We start from the raw sequence: 16,550 nt of genomic DNA on the forward strand, positions 1-16,550 counted from the left end.
ATTTTGTTCTTCCACTGAGTAGGACTTCAGGAGCTGGACAGAAGGCCTTACTTTAAATACCCATATCATTAAGAAGTGGGACCAATTTTCTGAGAAAAAACTAAACATTTTTCTAGGTCTTCTGGATGTTTTAGATATGTCACAGATTATGAATCTGAGGTTTTAGTCAGTTGTTAGAAATGGAAAGCAGCAGCGGCAGATCCAGCCCAGGACTCTTTAGATAAAGAGTCACTGTAAGAGGGATACATACAAGGTCAAATACGTGCAATAAACCTCAAAGAACATGAACGGGTTGAGATGTAATGGAATACAAGTATTGGGAATATGCATTCGGAATACCGAAATTAAGTATCTGTATCCTGCCCAAGTCAGAATTTGTAAAGGAAATATTCTGAGTACAGTAAGGACCCTTTTGGGGACTATATAGAACCTTTTTTTAAAGGTTCTATACAGAACCATCAATCTAAAAAACTTTTTCACAATGCAACGAAGCCTTTAATCATTCAAAGGGTTCTTTGAGTGTTAATGGTTCTATGTAGAACCATTTTCTGTACTAAAGAACCCTTGAAGAACCATCTTTTTTAAGTGTGCACGCTTATGCCCTTTGTCATGACAGGCTTATAGGTCATTGTGCCTTGAAAATGCTGCTCTTTAATAAAATGTTATTAAGGTTTGTTTAGAGAGAGTCTAATTTGTTTTGTTACAATTAATCTACAAATTTACAGAAATTGAACATAAGTTCACAAAAATTCTCATTCTTATTTCAAGACATTGCTTTTACTATTATGGTGAAATACTGCATGTCAGAATACCAAGTCGAACTAGTAAAACTGTTGAATTAAAGTAAAATGCTTAAATCTAGTAAAAACTAGGTTTGTTTTAAAAAAAAACATTTAAAAAAAAGTAAAAAGTACTTTTACCGTTATTGAAAAATTTTACCATTAATTTGTAAATTTTGTCCATCAACCTGTACGTTTAGAATACTTACCTCACAAATCCCATAATCTAAAGAAGATCAAATTCTTTACAAACACTGAAGTTCCTAAAGCCTGAGTGGACTAATAAATCAATGTGATGGGCCAGCGCAAGATTTCGTTATTGGGAATATTGTGTATTGTTTGCATAGTTCAAGAGATGGCAGTGGGATTCTGGGTGCAACAGTAGGAATTTGAGAGCAGTAGTGAACTGAGGCGGGCGACAAGAGCCAAAATAATGTTCAGATTTTTGCAACTTCATTTAAATAAATCATAATAACATGTCAAGAGAAATCACATTAATAAATGCATCCTGAATTTATTACATTTTATGCATTGCAATGGTCTACATAATTGTAATTGAACACATATAATACAGTATACACAGCCATCACTGCTTTTTCAAAGTATTTGCCCCCCCCAACACACAATCACCCCCCCACCCCCAGAAATGCCCTTTGCAAGCTCCAAATGACTTTAATGCAGATTGGCCTAAAAATGATCCTGTGCACCAGCATATATTTAGAAATCGCAACAGAAATTATTGTAATTATTAGAGTTTCATTTCATTCATCATTGATTTGTTAACCATGTAAGCAAATGAAGTTCTAGTTCCAACGCAATCAATGTGGCTCGTTATTTTGCGTGAATCAAACACGATGCAACTGAAGATAAACTTAGTGTTCTCTTCAGTCCCTCTCAGTCTAAATGTGTCCTGATGTCACCTTTTTGACTCGGCCTTTCCCCACAGGCTCTGCCTCTGCCCTGGATGATTTAGCTGGAGGGGGGCCGTCTGAGTCCAGCTGTGAGAAAAAGAGGGGATGTACAGCACTGTAGGTCAGCTGCAGGTCAAATTACAGCAAGTTAGCACATCCTCTACAGAGAACACACTTCGGCACATTTTAACGCACAATTATTGTTATTTGCTGAATTTAATATGGCCTGTGCAGAAGTTACAGCATATTTCAAGCTTTTTGTAGCTTTTTTTTCCCAAGATATGTTAAATTCAGCATAAAAATAGAAGCAAAGCAATGCTATATTGTACTTTGTTCTCTATAGAGGATGTGTTAACTGATCTTCTTTTATTTCGAAAATCAACAAAACATGTAATTTGTCAAAAGTGTCCAAACTATTGCATCTGACCACCTTCCAGTAATTATCTCTGCTTTCTGTATCATGTATGACTCACAGTGTCATCATATCAGGCTGCTTTACATGGGCCCACATTGCCTTTGTCATGACACAGCTCACAGGCACCGGCGTCCCCCATGGCCACTGACTTGGCCATGGGCGCTGCGTTGAGGACCACTGGTTCAGATTAAAGTGCATGTGTGTGTATCTGAAAGAAGAATGTTTCTTTCCAAAAGCGCACAGCCCCCCTGTGCTTGGTTACCCGTGAAACATCATCCTTACATCACTGAGAAGACCCCTTAAGGGAAGGCAGTAGAAGATGGTGAGATGCAGACCTGGAGCTTCAGACATGGGCTGGTTATAGTACATATTCCAAAAGTCTTCAGTGGCACTTGTCCTAAAAATATTAGGCACCTCAGCACAGTTTTGCCTGTAAAATCACTATTTAACACTAGATTACATACAAATAAACATAGTAAAATCTAATAAGAGTGTTTCGGTTTTATATGCAGTTCTTGGTAACGCTGCACTGCACGGTCTTGTTCATAAGGCCATATGATTCATAAGCTTGTCATGACAACTGAAAGAACCCTACATAAATGTTTATAAATGCTTATTCCAATTGGCTTCATACACTAGAAAGGTTACATTTGACAATTTTGATCAACGTTAGCTAGTCCTTATGACAGATGACACCTATTGGAATAAGCCTTTATAAACATTTATGTAGGGTTGTATCAGTTGTCATGACAAGCTTACGTAGGTGTCATGTAGCCTTTAAACAGTACCCTACAGTAAGGTGTTTTTAAAGCTGCACTATGTAAGATTTTTGTTAAAACTGAAGAAAGTATCATTACTGCTGTGGCGAGGGGTCGGGTCGGTCACCGTGGCATACGTCTTTACATATTAATGTGACCCGCACAGGCTGATAAAGAATGTCTGGCTCGATCTTTAGGTCTCAAATGGAAAATCAACATTATGCTGATGAAGATATGGGGACAGTACTAGATAATTCAATCCTCGAAAGATGCGCCTTTCACTGGGTTTTGACTGAGTTCTCTTTGAATAATCTTTCAATCAGATTCATCCACTTGGGGAAGGGGTCCGAAGCACAACCCACGATACATGTTCTGCATGTTGTGTGCATTTCCACACTTCACCAGAGAGGTCTCCAAATCCCCCAAACTGATATAGTGTAGCTTTAGCTTATTGGTCAGAAGAATATAGTTAGAAGGACGCAGGTTTGATTCCTGATTTCTCACTGCACCCCAACCGTCACAGGGATTGCATCCCCTGCACCTGATTCAATTTAATGAAGGATTGATTAGATAAATTAGGTGTTGAATGGTAAATGTAAATACTGGTTTTCCTTAAGGAGAGCTTGGGAAATGATGAAGACAACAGAAACATTTGCTGGTATTTATACCTATTAGCGCCTATTAAAATGGTCAAAAATTCTATTTTTTTAGCAGAAAGCATGTTTAACAGAAAACTATGCAGAAGCCTCAACAATTAAATCTAATAGCAAACTTTTCAGAGTTTAGAGTGTCCACTCTTTGCTTTTATTTTATCTGGGGACTCGCTTTTAGTTTGTCAGAGTTGCGTTGGTTGCCTTTACAGCCTCTCACTGTCCAAATAATCTCACTTTCAGTGATGTGGAGGTCTGGACTCCGGATGACCAGTCAATTGTTCTGAGAACACCAGCAGCATCTGTCTCAGTTGAATGTGCATTTTATTTTTGCATTTGCTTTTTGGGAATGTCAGGTAGGGCCTGGGTTCGATTCCCCAGCTGGGTGGCCAGGGTCCTCTCTGTGTGGAGTTTGCATGTTCTCCCAGTGTCTGCGTGGGGTTCCTCCAGGTTCTCCGGTTTCCTCCCACAGTCCAAAAACATGCAGTCAGGCTAATTGGACGTGCTAAATTGCCCCTAGGTGTGAGTGACTGTCTGTGTCTGTCTGTCTCCCTGCAATGGACTGGCGACCTGTCCAGGGTGTATCCTTCCTTCAGCCCGAAGACTGCTGGGATAGGCTCCAGCACCCCCCCCCCCGCGACCCTGATGGAGAAGCGGCTTAGAAAATGGATGGATGGATGGATGGATGGATGGATGGATGGAATGTCAGGTTTTGTGTGAACTAAAAGAAACGATCCAAATTGTCTTGGACTGCGTGTGATTATCTATAAGATATACAATGTAGCCACTTGGATGTCACTTTCAAAGAGCTCTATAGGTCATTATGATTTTTTAATTAGCTCGAGTATGAATTCAGGTGACTCAGTCAGGGTTGTGGGCCCCAGTTTGAGAATCAGGGTCCTACAGGGTGACTACAATAAACAACCCCCTCCTCCAGCACTCATTTGGATTGAATGTATGGTAGAATAGTCTTTTGATCAGTGCTTGAGTGGGGGGGCATTAAATGTCACTGAATCTGATCTATTGTCTACAGCAGAGTTGTTATTGTACCGTAACAGCCGCTTTTGCTGTCCTCGCTGCCTGTGCAGCTGTAATGAGTGGAAGCAGCTCAGATGTAGCTGTAAGTGGAATATGTGGACTATTCTTTATATTCCGTTTCCAGATCATAGCAAAAGAAAAATATGATAATGGTGTATGAACCTTGAATCCCTGCTGGCGAACGTGTCCTGTGGTGCGAACTGACAAACGCGTGTCCATTAATGAACATACACACACACACACACACACACACACACACACATACACACACACACACTTTTTTACACCGTGTTTTTCCTCCAATCTCCAGCCTCTTTAATGCAATTTAACAATGTCGCATTCAGCGCTTCATGATTCATTACAAGGCCGCGCTCAGTGACAGGGCACGGCACTCAACAAGTATCCAAACTCCACCCGAGCGCTCCGTTACGCCGCAGCCCCAGATGTTCCTGAGCCGTGTTCAGTGGCTGTGTAACCTAACCCAAGTTATTTCCCACCGCTGGAGTTGGTAATTGGAGCCACATTAGGTGAGCGGCGTCGCTTCTGTGTCCAGGGCCAGTTGCATTGTTCTGCTGTTTGATCGGCTTATTTGTCTTCTTATGCCCCACTTGGCATCGCCGCCATCGTTGTGTGAAAAGAGAATCTGAACCCATAAGCAATACGGCAAAAACATGCACATTTCTCCCACGACCCGAAAGGCTTCCTGTGACTGACTGAGTAGAGTTTTTGGGACCTAAAGCGCATCGTTTTTTCCCATAATTAGTTGCTTATTAATTTCAATTAGGATGATTAAGGACCAGCCAAGTTTCCTACACATTAGTTTAGTTTACAAGCCCCTAATTTCCGAAACCATCATAATAATCAGTCCGATCCATTTAACAATGAAGTGAACATCAAGGTAATAGTGAATCAGCCTCAACTATTCCACAATCTTATGAAACATGAATAAGAAATAAGACTATATCTCTGTTATGGCAGCACCTCTTAATTTCATTTTATTCAATGCTTTGTTTTTCCCCACAGCCGTTCCAGTCATAGGCAAGTTTGAATACCTTTGGACAAATGACACATTTTGGTCATTTTTCAAGTGAAAAGTAGATTTTTGATTGATTTCCCACCAACACTTTATTTTGAGTGGTTCTTTGTAGATGAAAAAAAATCAACATTAAATAGATTATCGAGCGATTTTAATTGACTGTGTTAAAAAAATTGAATTCAGCCGTTTGTCGCTTTATTTGCAGAGTCCAGATTCATAGCTGTGGATGTTTAAGCTGAGAATAACAAACAAATATCAGGTCTGATCAGGACTAATACTGACCATCTCAGCATCCTCAACACGCTGTTATAGACACACTGACACTGCTCTGTACCTAGAGCCTAACTGACTTAGGGTTTTGGTTGAGATTAGGGTTAGGATTACGGCCAGGGTCAGGGTTAGGATTAGATTCTGGATTGAGGTTTATGGTTAGGGTTAGGATTACGGCCAGGGTCAGGGTTAGGATTAGATTCTGGATTGAGGTTTATGGTTAGGGTTAGGATGAGGGCCAGGGTCAGGGTTAGGATTAGATTCTGGGTTGAGGTTTATGGTTAGGGTTAGGATTACGGCCAGGGTCAGGGTTAGGATTAGATTCTGGGTTGAGGTTTATGGTTAGGGTTAGGATGAGGGCCAGGGTCAGGGTTAGGATTAGATTCTGGATTGAGGTTTATGGTTAGGGTTAGGATTACGGCCAGGGTCAGGGTTAGGATTAGATTCTGGATTGAGGTTTATGGTTAGGGTTAGGATGAGGGCCAGGGTCAGGGTTAGGATTAGATTCTGGGTTGAGGTTTATGGTTAGGGTTAGGATTACGGCCAGGGTCAGGGTTAGGATTAGATTCTGGGTTGAGGTTTATGGTTAGGGTTAGGATGAGGGCCAGGGTCAGGGTTAGGATTAGATTCTGGGTTGAGGTTTATGGTTAGGGTTAGGATGAGGGCCAGGGTCAGGGTTAGGATTAGATTCTGGGTTGAGGTTTATGGTTAGGGTTAGGATGAGGGCCAGGGTCAGGGTTAGGATTAGATTCTGGGTTGAGGTTTATGGATAGGGTTAGGATGAGGGCCAGGGTCAGGGTTAGGATTAGATTCTGGGTTGAGGTTTATGGTTAGGGTTAGGATGAGGGCCAGGGTCAGGGTTAGGATTAGATTCTGGGTTGAGGTTTATGGTTAGGGTTAGGATGAGGGCCAGGGTCAGGGTTAGGATTAGATTCTGGGTTGAGGTTTATGGTTAGGGTTAGGATGAGGGCTAGGGTCAGGGTTAGGATTAGATTCTGGATTGAGGTTTATGGTTAGGGTTAGGATGAGGGCCAGGGTCAGGGTTAGGATTAGATTCTGGATTGAGGTTTATGGTTAGGGTTAGGATGAGGGCCAGGGTCAGGGTTAGGATTAGATTCTGGGTTGAGGTTTATGGTTAGGGTTAGGATGAGGGCCAGGGTCAGGGTTAGGATTAGATTCTGGGTTGAGGTTTATGGTTAGGGTTAGGATTACGGCCAGGGTCAGGGTTAGGATTAGATTCTGGATTGAGGTTTATGGTTAGGGTTAGGATGAGGGCCAGGGTCAGGGTTAGGATTAGATTCTGGATTGAGGTTTATGGTTAGGGTTAGGATGAGGGCCAGGGTCAGGGTTAGGATTAGATTCTGGATTGAGGTTTATGGTTAGGGTTAGGATGAGGGCCAGGGTCAGGGTTAGGATTAGATTCTGGATTGAGGTTTATGGTTAGGGTTAGGATGAGGGCCAGGGTCAGGGTTAGGTTTTGGTAAGGTTGAGTGAGTGAAGGCTGGTTGCTTGGTGTAGTGGGTAACACCTCTGCCTTCTACACCACAGACTGGGGTTCAATCCCCGACTGGGTAAACACCCTAGTCTATACCAATAAGAGTCCTTGGGCAAGACTCCTAACACCACCTTGGCCTTTCTGTGTAAAATGATCAGACTGTAAGTATCTCTAGATAAGGGTGCTGCCAGATGCCATAAATGTAAGGCCATACTTATTGGAAGTAACACACTAAGTCTACTTCACTTAACATATCAGAAGATATTTATCTCAATGTGTTCAGATGCTTCACTATTGCTGCGTCACTGATATGCTAGTAATGCCTTACTGATTGAGGTTATTGATCACTTATAAAGGCCCACTCAAAAAAAGTGCAGCCACTTTTGCAATTTTACTGCACAATTTCTATTTTATTTTATTTTATTTCCTGAATGGAACATACTGGAAAAATAACCCATAATATAAGTATAATTATCCCAATGTGCTAAATTCAGCAAAGAAGCAGTAATTTTGCACCAAAATGTTCAGAAGTGTGTTCACTGTAGAGGATGTTAACTCATTTTCACAGAATCAACTGTAATTTGGCCAAATCTTTTGCACGTCTTCACATGTTAACATACATTAATCCTTTCTGCTTTTTTTCTTCACTAATGTTAATGGAACATGTTTTGGTGTTTAACAGCTGATTTTTGTTGTGGCAACTGCACATGATGTTTTGACATTGAGAGAGATGTGTGTTTTATCTCAGCACAGTCGTCTTTGTGCAGAGCTGTGACTAGTTGTGACAGCAGGGGGTTATCACTCCTCCCCTTTCGCCCCTCATTGCTCACCAGCAGCTCAACGCAACATTTTTTACAGAGAGAGAGAGAGAGAGAGAGAGAGAGAGAGAGAGAGAAATGTGTCAAGGTTAATCTGATAACAGTAAAAAATAATTCATTTGCCATCTCAAAACCAGAATTCCTGGTTTAAAAACTAGGAAAACCCACTTTTGATGACGTGTCTTGAAGACGAACGTCGACAAACACAAAATCATGAACTATATCAGAATAATGAGGATACTATATAACACAAAAATGACATATTAAACATAAAGAAACATAAGAAGTAGTTTATTAAAAGCTAGTTTTAGGCTGGAATGAATGCCTCTTTAAGCTTCCTCATTTGGCTGTGTGTGTACAGCCACATGCAAAAGTTTGGCTGCCCCTGGTCAGTTTCACACCCTCATTTTAACGATCGATCACTCTTTTTAGCAGAATTTAAATACTGGGGGGAAAAAACTACACATACAACAAGGCCTGTGCAAAAGTGATGACACGTGTATTTTTTTAATATGTTCAACCCGAAAAATAAACAGCCATTGCGCAGTAATAATGCAGAAAAATGCCACATGTAAGATGATGTGTGAACTTATTTTCACTTAGAAAATTATTTCAAAAGATAATTTTCATAATTTTCCATGTGACCAGAGATTTGTATATGGCTGAAGGCCTTTTTTTAATCATAGATTATTAGAGTTAGAGTTAAGTGTGCAGACAAAGACAAAGAGCTTGAAGTATATCAAAATGTCAAACTATATGTTGCAAAAATTGTTTAAATATTTATATAAATAATCATTCTTGTCAAAATTGTGCTGGACACCGTACCAGATTGAGACATGAAGGCCATAGCTGTTTTTCAAAGGTTCCCAGGAGGTCGTTCATGTGAAGTGATGAAGACCTCGTAGCAGAACTCTGGTTTGTGTGTGTGTGCGCGTGTGTGCGTGTGTGTGTGTGTGTGTGTGTGTGTGTGTGTGTGTGTGTGTGTGTGTGTGAAAGGGCATGTCTTCATCAGACCTGGTGTGACAATAGCACTTAATTAGAAACATGGTCTCTGAGCCTGCGGAGTGCAGAGAATGGGTTTGTTGCTACAAGCTGATCAGATGAGGTGGCGGACACCCTGTATCCAGTGTGCTGAAGGGTTTGTGTGTGTGTGTGTGTGTGTGTGTGTGTGTGTGTATGTGTGTGTGTGTGTGTGTGTGTGTGTGTGTGAGTCGAGGGGTGTTCAGTCGACCGTGCTGCCCCCCCACCCTCCCCTCCGTCACCCACTGACCTGTGCTGGGTCTTAATGAGCAGCGAGTGGTTGTCAGCCTAAACGTGTGTGACAGGCCCCACTCCGGGCACAGCTGTGCAGGACCCCACTCAGGGGGAGACGCCGCACTCCTCTATCTGTTCTTCTGTTCTTCTTCCCTCTCTCTCTCTCTCTCTCTCTCTCTCTCTCCAGTTACCCCTTTCTCTCTCTCTCCCTCCTTGTGTGTCTCCTTAACTGCTTACTATGATGTTTCATTACATTATTATTAGAAACACACTCATATTCTTTTAAATACATACCTGCTGACGCCAGTGTTTCATTCATAAAATGAAGAAATTGGAAATTGGGGCTACATTTCGTGAGATTAGCATTAGAGAGAAAGATAACTTCATGCTGCTGAAGTTATAAGGAGTGTTTCAGCTCAAGCAGACTTCTGAATGAAACACAGTACAGAGCCGCCCATCTGTATATATTTGTCTTTAAGGTACGATAACAAAAGCATTCTAAGGAATAAAGAGATTTTGGAGGATATGTTTGGTCCATGACATCACAAAAACATTGTAAGTCGGCCTCAAGTATGTGGACCCTTTAAGTAAATATCTGCTGATACTGATTTCAATATTATGCGTTCATGATTTTCAATTAACTTTCCAATTCAATTTCCTACTGACTGTATTTACTCCTGTTATTTGTCCTGTTCTATGATTAGTTTTTGTGTTAAAATGATTCATGTTTACTGTCTACTGTGATGCATCAATGCATTTTTACAAAACCATTTCGAATATTTTTTAACTTTACCTGCGCTAATTGTTATTAATGTGTATTATGTATTGCAGCACTTTGTGCAGCATAATTTCCATGATCTAATCTTTGTTTTAGGCAGGGCAAGGCGAGGTTGCTTATATAGCACCTTTTACGCACTGCAGTCATTCAAAGTGCTTTATAAATCAGAAGTGGTGGACAGTTAGTGAATAACTGAGTATCTGAGTAAATGTAATGAGTTTCTGTACTTTAGTATTTTTGGTGTATCTGTACTGAAGTTTCTCCATTACTGGGCGACTTTTTCCTTTCACTCCACTACATTTCAGAGTCTAATATCCGACTTTTTCCTCCTACATTTTGAGAAATCTGTCGTTCCTTTTGGTTTCTGTGTGTATAAAAACGTAACATGTCAAAACGAAAGAAGCGCAAAGCCAGAGCACCAATCAGGGCCCAGCGGTCACTTTGTTTAGAGCTGGTTTTGACCTGTTGGTCATACCGACCCAGTGCAGCACGCGATTCAACGTCAGCGCAGCAGCGTAAAACTTTGGGAGAGTCTGTTCAACATAAATGATGAACTAACCTAACTTTGTGTAAATAGAGCTCAATATAGAAATATGTCCACATATGCAGTCGAGACTGACGCGGCTTTTTTCTGAATTTCTACAAACACCATTTCATTTTATAGTAAATGAGTTTGGGCTGGTTTATGTTTATGAACAGACGCCTACAGATCAACATAGTAAAGGAGCTCATCTGTGATCCTGAGTTTAAAGCCAGTTTTTATTCAACTTAAACTTGGAACTAAGTTGTAAATAAATCTGAAACTGAAACTTTGCTTGTGTGTAAAAAGTGATTTCAGAGCCACTCGGTTCTCCCTGATGGAAACTGTTTACCTTCAGTGTTTTGTGCTTCTGATCATTTTAATAGACGTCAGCATCACTAATTAATGACGTTCTATTAAAAGACTGGTTTACCAAGAGAGACGCTGGAGGACTTTCACCTGAAATGAGTTCATGAAGCCAGTCTGGTTATAAAAATGATAACAGGACATCAGAGCCAGAATTCCTCTTTTAGTACTTTTACTTTATACTTAAGTACATTTAACTGGAAATACTTTAGTACTTTTACTCAAGTGGAGGTCTAAAGGGAGGAACTTCTACTTTTACTGGAGGAATATTTTACCTTGGGGGTCTTGACTTTAACTCAAGTACATGGTTTGTGTACTTTGTCCACCTCTGTAAAAGAGAAAACACTAAGATAATTCAAATTATGATCAAACAGTAAAAGAGAATAGAAACTTAAAACATAATTAAAATATGACAAACAATACGTTTAAATTTAAGACACAATTTAGACAATAACCGCAGGGCAGCCCTGCACGGTCCACCCTGTTCACCCCGCGGCGCTTCTTCAGGATTCACAGCAGCAACAATGACCAAGAAGGGTCAGCTAGGGGTCAGAGGTGGTGAGGATGGCCATGCTCTGAATCACAGGAGAATGGGGTGGTGGGTGTGACCTTGTAGGAGAGAGCAATCCCCCTGGCTGTTCTCCGTACACAGTCTCTGGTTCAGGGTCATCAAAATCCCAATAGCTGGTCATGCTGCGACAGAGGCCGGGTCACGCTGACCATTCTTCAGAGGGGTAACTGTGTAAGCCTCATTTACTGGACAAGATTACTCACAGGATTACACTGAGGTACTCTGCAGCATTCAGCTCCAGCACACGGCTGAGAGAAGGAACGGAAGGCCTGCTGCTGTATTTATATCACTGACCACACATCTGCTTGTTTTTCTTTACTACAACATTTCATTCATTCATTCATTCATTCATTCATCCACTATATCAGAATAATGAGGATACTATATAACACAAAAATGACATAATAAACATAAAAAACATAAGAAGTAGTTTATTAAAAGCCAGTTTTAGGCTGGAATGAATGCCTCTTTAAGATTCCTCATTCGGCTGTGTACAGCCATATGCAAAAGTTTGGGTGCCCCTGGTCAGTTTAGCATATTTTCAATCAATCAATCAATCAACCTTTATTTTGACTCGGTACATTGAGGGCAACCCTCATTTTCAATGTAGCCGAGCATTTACAAAAACAGGGATTGACATGACAAAGAAAATAATAACTACATTTAATCAAAGAAAATTTAAAATAACAGTGAATAAAAGATAAACGTAGATAAAAATAGAACGAGATTTAAATGGTAAGAAATTAAGATCAAAAATAAATAAGAAATTAGTAAGGTAATAATACAATATCACAAATTAGAAAAAGTAATGATAAAAAAACAAAAAAAATAAAATGAGAGGAAATAAATAAATAAATAAAAAGAGATAAAGAACTAAGGAGAACTAACACAAAAATAAAAGTTAAGAATAAATATGATTAAGTAAAACAGGTACAGGCAGTCTGAAGGTGGTTTGATATTAAAAGTTTAAAATGACTGAGTGACGCCAGTGAGCCGAGTTTTAGTGTGTCCTGTAGTGAATTCCAGCTGGTGCTGTGACTAAAAGCAGATTTTCCCAGTTCAGTAAAAACTCTTGGTACCTGGCAGCTGATCCAGGTACTAGAGCGAGTCTGATAATTACTGTTATCTGTACTCATCAATGAAGTGATATATTCTGGCAAATGACCGGAGAGTGTCTTATAAATAAAAAAAAATAAAAATAAAAATTTTGCACCCTTATTTTAAGGAATAATTATTGGCTGACTTTAATATACTGGGGCAAAAAACTGAACATACAACATGGCCTGTGCAAAAATAATGGCACTTGAATTTTTCTGTAAACACAATATATTCAACCCAAAAAATAAACAGCCAATGGGCAGAAAAATAACACGTGAATTTATTTTCACTTAGAAAATCATGTCAAAACAAGTCATTTGACCAGAGACATTCAAAAGTTTGTATATGATTGAAGGCCTTTTTCTGCATAGATTATTAGAGTTACAGTTGTATTTATATTACTGACCACAGATCTGCCCAGTCAAAACAACCTTTGTTTTTCTTTACTACTACATTTCTTTCTTTCATTCACTCTTTCATTTATTCACTCAAATTAGTAGAATAATTGCTTTTTATACTACACATGAAGTCTAAAGACAGTGGCTTGCGTAACCTCAGAACTCAAGGCAGAGCGAGGTAATGTGGAGTAAAATGCAATATAGACATTGTATGTAGCTAAACAGATTCAAGTACAATGTGCTTACATGTGAATATGTGCATTTTAACAGCAGTCAACAGACATTTCTACCATATCTTATGCCATAAACCAGCTTTCTTCCACTTTTTTCAAGGTTTTTTTTTATTCTGTGTGTTTAAGTCACAAAATTAACCCATATATTATTTTATCTGCCTCCTGCCACCATTGTGAAACATGTAAACAACGTAGTGAGTCCACCAGGCCAAAGTAAACACTTAAAATGATGGCTCTTCAAGGGTTCTTTAGTAAAGAAAATGGTTCTATATAGATGTACAAACACTCAAAGAATCCTTTGCATGATAACAGGATTCTTTGCATGATTAAAGGGTTCTTTGCATCGTGAAAAGGTTCTTCAGAAGAATGGAGAATGTGTTGTAGATGGTTCTTTACAGAATTGTTTAAAAAGGGTTCTATATGGCACCAAAAAGTGTTCTGCTATTGTTACGACATCAAAGTTGTTTCAATAGAAAAACCCTTTTTGGTGCTATGTGGAACCCTTTTCACAAAAGGTTCCGTATAGAACCATATCCAGCACATTCTTTGAGTGATCATGGTTCTATATCGAGCCATTTACTTTACTAAAGAGCCCTTGAAGAATCCTCCTTTTTAAGTGTGTACAGCCCCCACACCACGGGGTTAGGTTTAACACAGTATCCAAACACAGACACCCAAATGAACAGTGCTATCAGGTTTATATCCCCCCTAATGAATTCAAGGCACTCGACTTGTTCTGGAAGCTTTTGTGCCCAGACTCATGAAAAGTGTAAAGAAGTGTAAATTGTAAAGTAAAGTGAAAATAAATTGTCCACATTATACACAACAACATCGTTTCCCTGATCATATTTATTTTGATGCATATGTATTTGGGTTGGAAAGCTTGCAGGTGCAAACAGCACAAACAAAATAGAATGGTAACACTTTATATGAATATTACGTTTGTAAGCATCTATAAACACATTTATAACTTGTTATAATGCATTCATAAGGCATTATAAGCATGGTTATAAATATTTATTAAAATGAATTACACTGAATTACACTTTATAGCCATGTTTATTATACATTATGAATTGTTAACAAAATGCATTATAAGTACTATTAATAACATGTTATACTGTCAGGGCCAAAGAAGTCAATCCCAGTTTGGAGAATATCTTGTCACCAAAATATTGTCCTGAATATTCAGAGGCTCCACACAGTCTAATATTGGATATGCAGTGTTAAGTGAGTGCCAGGCTAACGGTGGTGCACATTAACAGTGGTGAACATTAACAGTGGTGAACATTGACTTTCCCACATTGGGTGAAACTCTGATGTTGCTCTAGTTTAAACTCTGACATTTGAAGCCTGTAATGAGTTTTATTGTGTTTTAGTGTTTCAGTAAATCCTTCAGTAAATTCTTCAGCTTGAAGCCTCAGTCTGAACCCTGGAGGAGGCTTTAGTCCAGGACGCTCCACTTTACTTAGAGCGGACTAATACAGCTTATTAGCTCTTATAATGTGTTATGAACACTACTTATAATGCATTATGTTAACAAGCATTGCTATCATGTGAAATGCCTTTTTAGAAATATTTATCGCCATGTTTATGATGCCTTATGAATGCATTATTACATGTTATGAATGTATTTATAGATGCTAACAAGTGTGACATTCATAGAAAATGTTACCAATAGAATTATACTGAATCAGTTTTGTTTGCATCAGTTAACCAGACTTTTTAACGAGTGTTACAATCAACCCTGAGGTTAGTTACAATACTTGCTCCCATGTTCCTTTCAGCCGAATCGGTTATAAACAGTAGATATGTAGTGTTCCACAAAGAGTCAGACGCTTGTGGTTAAAAAGACCAGATGAGGCTTTCCTGGTGAAATCAAAGTCCAAACAGTCTAAAAAGGGTAAGGCAAAAAGGCAGAGTCACGAAAACAGGAACGGTCATAAACACGGATCAAACAAACACTAGAACGGTCAGTAGATCAAACAGTGATACAATACCTCACAACTAGCCTATACCGAAGCCCAGGCTTTTAAACTAAGAGGATCATATGTCAAACAACACAAGTGAACAGAATCAGAGAGAGAGAGCGCTGATTAGAGCGGGAGGGAAGGTCAGGAGTCAGGTGATCTCCCACAGGATTCTGGGAGATGGAGTCAAAGTGGTTCAGAGCCCAATGGATGCGTGACAAGATGCCGGGAGCAAAGTTTAAGTTTTCATTTGCAGCAGAGATGTTTTGGATGCTTGTACTAATAAATAATCTTATTCAAATATTTAGCAATTATTGGGCAAAAAATAATAATTTGACAGGTTGTGCTGATTTCATTTCAGTGAAACTTGCTGCAATGCACGGTTTCATATTGCAGAATTCAGAAACAAATACATTTTGCATGCAAAAAGCTAAACTTTGGTGATTTTATTTAAGGTAGACCAGTTAACAAACCTACCTGCTAGGTTAGTGCCTAATCAAACTTAGATTAAAGGCATCAGGAAACCAGCCGGAGTGATTCTAAATGCAAAAAAGTCCATTCGTCACCAAATTATCAACGTTCATATGAAATCGGAGTTGTCTGCGTTGCTATGTGATCAGCAGCCCGCACACAAGTCTTCAGGGTTAAAGACTGAGTTAGTAATTGTACATAGAAGTCCGGTGTTTCAGAGCATGACTGGCCTGGAGTGACACTGTTTTCTCACAAAAGTGGTCCTGAACATTGGGAAGCAAAACAAAATTCCTTTGTCACTTAGAACTTATGAATTACGGGTAGGCCTTCTTTTCAGCTCCTGAAATCCTAGCCAATAGGAGAGCTCACTTAACTATAGCTATCACGACACCAGGGAGAAAACCAACTGGCCGGATGGTATTGTAGTGCTTGCTGTAATACATGAATGATTCCATTGAATAAAAATAAACACTACATACACACATTTGTATTTCACAGAAATTCTTCTCTGACAGCGTAATAGAAGGTCCTGAGGGTTCCCCTCTGAAAATGATTTATGTCAGCTGACAGAGCAGGCTAGCTAGGCTAACTCCTGCCTAGCTGGACTTTCCCTGTCAGGTCATTTAACAACTTCTCCACCAGCAACCAGCTGCTGGCACGCATTTAGTAATTGATGTCCTACTGTTCAGCTCCAAATGGCTTTATATTCACTCAGACCAGA

The sequence above is a fragment of the Pygocentrus nattereri genome, chromosome 8, assembly GCF_015220715.1.
Source record: "Pygocentrus nattereri isolate fPygNat1 chromosome 8, fPygNat1.pri, whole genome shotgun sequence".
Taxonomy (NCBI): Eukaryota; Metazoa; Chordata; class Actinopteri; order Characiformes; family Serrasalmidae; genus Pygocentrus; species Pygocentrus nattereri.